Consider the following 5,253-nt stretch of genomic DNA (forward strand, 5'->3'; position numbering starts at 1 on the left):
CAATCCGGGGCGGGTGATCCTCACGGTTCCATACAAATTGGCTGCTCTGACCATCATAAGTATCGAGGGACCGCCGACTTAACAGTGCTCATCGCTCGTTTATGAACCTTCTGATCTCTCTTGCACAGGCTTGTGGTGAAAACATGATATGGACCACTATTCAACTGCTTTGATTACTTAGATACCCTGGCTGTTGTTGCTGATTCCCTTGATTGGGATGCTGGTTATAATAACCATGATTGTCCTGAACTTGAAATCTAGAATTTGGTCCGCCGCCGCCAAACCCGGGCTCGTGAGAGCCTGATCTTGACCCATCGTGCGGGCCATTATTGTTATTGTGGTCCTGGTGAGAGCAGGAATTTTTATATTCCTTCATGATAAAACAATCTTTCCAGAGGTGAGTCGACGGTATATCTTGGTAGCTGTGTTTTGGGCAGGGCTGATTTAACATTGCTTCAAGGTTGAACTTTGATCCTCCCATCCAAGAGAATGGCTTACCCTTCTGACGTCGATCATTATTCTGTGCATTAGTATTAGCCACAAAATTTGACCGGCCATCAGGCTGCTTGTGTTTACCATTACTACCCTGGTTATGACCTATCATGTTTGACTGCTGTCCTTTTCCATCGCCATTTCTCTTCTCCTTGTTGGCCTTATCCTCATCAGACCCAGGCTCTTTAGTATTGTCAGAGTTGGCGTATTTAATGAGAGCCATCATGAGCTCTCCCATGTCATTATAGTGACGTTTGAGCCGCCCTAACTTTTGCTTGAGAGGGGTGAAACAGCAATTCTTCTCTAGAATTAAGAATGCAAAGCCGGCATTGATGCTATCAGATGAGTGGATAATAGGAGAAACCCGTCGGACCCAATGGTGGGCCGACTCATCCTCGCGCTGGGCACAAGTGTCTAGGTCAATAATCCACAGAGGCTGTTTGCATGTGTCTTTGAAATTCTAAATAAAACATGCTTTCAACTCCGCCCATAAATTGATAGAATTAGGGGGCAATCCCTTCAACCAAGTTCGAGCTGGCCCATCCAACATCACGATCAAATACTTGGCACACACAGCGTCATTGACATCTGACATCTCCATAGCCAACTCGTAGCTCTCAATCCAAGCATGAGGAGGTTGATCAGCTGTGTAATTGGCCACCTTTCGAGGACCTTTGAAATCCTTAGGCAACCGCTCATTGCGAAGAGCCGGTGCTAGGCATGGCACTCCCACTGTCCTAGAAGTCATCCCGGCTTCTACAGACGCTGAAGGATTACGCTGGAGCTGTTGATGAGCCTCCAAATGAGCTGCCAGCTCCACCTCTTCACGTGCCCTAGCCTAATCCATCAAATCTTGAACATTGTTATCATCACGCGGCAGGTCATGCCCACACGGTTGGTTCCGATGCTGCTCGCTGCAGGAAATCGTCGGCGACTCAATGCGCCTGCTATAAATCCGACTAGGGCGTGGAGTTGAATGCATTCGCTCATGGCTATATGGATAAGCTGTCTGCTGAACTACCGATGTTTGAAGAAGCTCCACTGCCTTTCGGGTCTCGACCGCAGTGGGAGACACACCTTCCACTGGGAGAACCACCAGCCGCGAAGCCGCTGCAATCATGTTATCCAGAGGGTTGGAAAAATGACCCGACAGTGTTAGGACTTGCTGAGGCGGGGTTGTTTTCAAACAAGGCGGGTCTGTTACACGCGGCTGAGACATTACCTTGGTCACGGGCACCTCGACAACCCGGGTCACACTGGGCAGGTTACTTGGTCGTGCCCAGGTGTATTGAAAAGATTTCTAGCCTCAAACTGCAAAGATAGATGGCTTTGGTATCTGCGTATGACAACATTTGATGCATTCTGGTCCAAGCATAACTGGAAAGCTTCTGCTCGAATCCGTTGTGACTCGGCTTCCAATGCAGCTCGCTCTGTTGCCATCCTAGCATTCTCAGCATTAAGCTCCTCCTTTGCCTAAGCTACTTTATCTCGCAGTTTTGCGACTTCCACATTATGTTGTGCTTGAGTCATCGGGCTCACTTCTGCAGCTAACAGAGTGGCCAAGGCATCCAAGAGTTCAGATAAGACCTGAGCCGGTGGGCGCACAGGGCCACTTGCCCTGGCCATCACCGCAACCATTGAACTAGAGGTCATGGCTGCCGTAGTCGATGAATTCAACACCTGTTGCATACTGGCCATGAACATAGCAACCCCGCTCGGCGGCTCATAGGGGTCCGGAATACTTTCACCATCGGAACAGGCCCCAAGCCCGTCATCTTGCAATTGATAGATCGATTCAGTTTCATCGGTTGGGGACTCATCACCTGAGTAGACACTACTGCAGGATGCTGCTAACGCGACACTACGATCAGAGACCCTTCGACGAAACTGTGTGCGATGCAATAATCACAAACGGTGGTGTAAAAGAACCATCAAAAAAGGTGCAAAACGTTTGCAATGGCGGAGCCATCAAACACAGTTCAGATTTTAGTTGCGTGTGCGATGCAGGGCATACGGTTCAGTTCAATGAACTATTTGCGATGAGGCGGAACAAAAGAAACGGACAGCCAGATGAAGGCGTGTGCGATATACAGCATACGGTTCACTCGGATGAACTGTTTATGATGAGGAGGAACAATAGAAATAGGCAGCTGGATAAAGGTGTGTGCGATTGAGGGCATACGCTTTAGAAGGATTAACTGTTTGTGATTAGGCAACAAAACATAAAAGGGTCAACCAGATCAAAGTGTCTGCGATTGATGGCATACATTTCACACAGATGAACTATTTGCAATTAGCCACAACAAACAGAAACAGTTAGACAGATCAACGTGTGTGCGCTAGACGGGCACATAGATTCTAATTAAAAGAAGCATGTGCGAAGGTAATAACGAGCGCGCACGGTTGTTGGAACAAGACGTGTGCTGACATTGCCTATTGTGGTGCACCCTATGGTGCAAACGCCACGTACGTGGCCGAGAAGGCGTACGTGCCGACATTACACCTTCTGGGAATAGTGCCGCACTTATAACCGTCAGTAAATTTTGAGCCTGCGTCCCATCACATTCCAAATTGCAAACCTATTCACACCGATGAAAACCTAAAAGGTTTCCCACTTAGGAGCGTATTAGTACTCGGTTATAAATACTACTACTCCAAGATGACTGCACATTCCTGCTCTACTCTTCATCCACAAAAACAAACAAGTCATTCATCATCGTTCCCTTTTGTGTGCCATTACCAGCGTGAGTTCTGGGTTGAGAGATTGCCACCAGGGAGATGTGAGCATGGAAGCAGAAGCACGAGAGATGTCCCGCCTTGCCGCAAACGCAGCCAGCATGTCTCGTCGCGTGGTCGTAGCAGCACAGAGGTCCCGGCGCACCGTCGATTCAGCAGACTGGTCCGGCCGTGCCGCGGAAGCAGAAGAGATGTCTTGCCGCACCGTGAATGCAGCAGAGATGTCCTCCCTCACTGCAGAGGCCTAGGAAAATGTCTCGCGGGCAGGCAAGGACTCTTACAGGTGCAGGCATGCCATCGTGCATAGCCAGATGGATCAGATCTCCGGCTGGGCAAGGTTGGAGGACGACATGAAAGCCTCATTTGAATAGGCTACCGGTATCATCCGGCAACTAAATAAGAGAAACGCGAAGCTCCTGGCTGAGCGCGACCTGCTGAGGGCGATGATCGTCGGAAGTGCCAAGCAACAGGAGGAGACCACTCCCTTGTTGAAGAGGACTGGTGTCATCGTCGAGAAACTTATGGACGAGAATGTCATGCTGCACATCGAGCGTAGAAGGCTGGTGGAGGAATCCATGGATGCTCTCAAGCAGCATATTGAGGATAAGAAAAAGCTCATCGCCACTCGCCGCGGAGACTAGTTCCCGCGGCCTGCAGCAACACATCAAGAAAGTAGATATCGGCGAGCCAGATCGTTGTCTTCCTTCTTCTTTTGCCCTTGTGTATTTCAGGCGTTGCGACATGTGGCTTTTTTAATTACGTTCTTAAATATGTAAGACAATTATTATCCACTATCGTCATCCTTATATTCATCATGCTTGCTATAAGTCACATTCGGTGCTATATAGGTCCGTCGGAGCTTACATCAAGATCCGTGCAAAACTTTCTTTTCAGTTTTTCATTTTTCTTTCTTAAATCTCAATCCACTGAGACATATAGCCACACCATAGAATAGGGGCTCGGGCACCATTAATGGAGACGTTGGGAGGGAGGTGCGCGGCGGGTAGAGGTCAAAGGGCTCTCCTCCGGATGAGCATGCGCAGGGGTCTGATCGCATGCCTCCCATACTCAAATAGCTACCCCTCACGGCACCTCCTAGACAATAAAAAAAGGGATGCGTGGCGCACGTAATTGGTAAGTAGAACGCCCACGGTTTCAATAATACTTGTGTTTCCGATTTGTAATGTGACAGCACTTGTTCCAAAAATGACTTTGTTGATTGTTGTGTGCGCCTTCGCAAATCGGATAGAAAAATTACCACATCATGTTGGTGCCATGTCATGACACCATGCCAAGTTGCATGATTTTCAGGCATGTTTTGGATTTACAGGAATTAAAAAACCAAGTTTCTCAATCTTTCCGGCCGAGCCACGACGCCCAGATGTGTGAATTTCATTCCCATTTCTTGCATGGGACCTAGAAATTCACCAAGGACACACATGTGATTTTTCAACCAACTTTGGTGCACTGAAGCATGTGCTTGTAGTTCAAATTTGAATTATGCACATTAAATGCCTAGAACTCAATTAATGTATAAAAAAGGCCAAAAAAACCCGAAATAATTCCAAAATTTAGCACGATACTTCTATTTGGTCTAATCTGCCTGTGTAAAAAAATTAAGGCGAGAGAAGGCAGTGTACATATGTCGTTTCGCACACGAAGGTGACACGTTCCCTCTCGGAACCACGAGCCTTCTTGAGGAAAGCTCTGGTTTGCAAGAATCTTAAACCAAAGCTTGTCCCAATTCAACCAAAAAACTTACCGCAACATGTTGGTGCCATGTTATGACATCGTGTGAAGTTTCATGATTTTCAGGCATGTTTTAGATTTACAGGAATTAAAAAATCAAGTTTCTCAATATTTCTAGTCGAGCCACGCTGCCCAGATGTTTGAATTTCATTCCCATTTCTTGCATGGGAGCTAGAAATTCACTCAAGCACACACATGCGATTTTTCAACCAAATTTGGTGCACTGGAGCATGTGCTTGTAGTTAAAATTTGAATTATGCAAATTAAATGCCCAGA

Source organism: Triticum aestivum, chromosome 7A (genome assembly GCF_018294505.1).
Source record: "Triticum aestivum cultivar Chinese Spring chromosome 7A, IWGSC CS RefSeq v2.1, whole genome shotgun sequence".
In the NCBI taxonomy this organism is placed as follows: Eukaryota; Viridiplantae; Streptophyta; class Magnoliopsida; order Poales; family Poaceae; genus Triticum; species Triticum aestivum.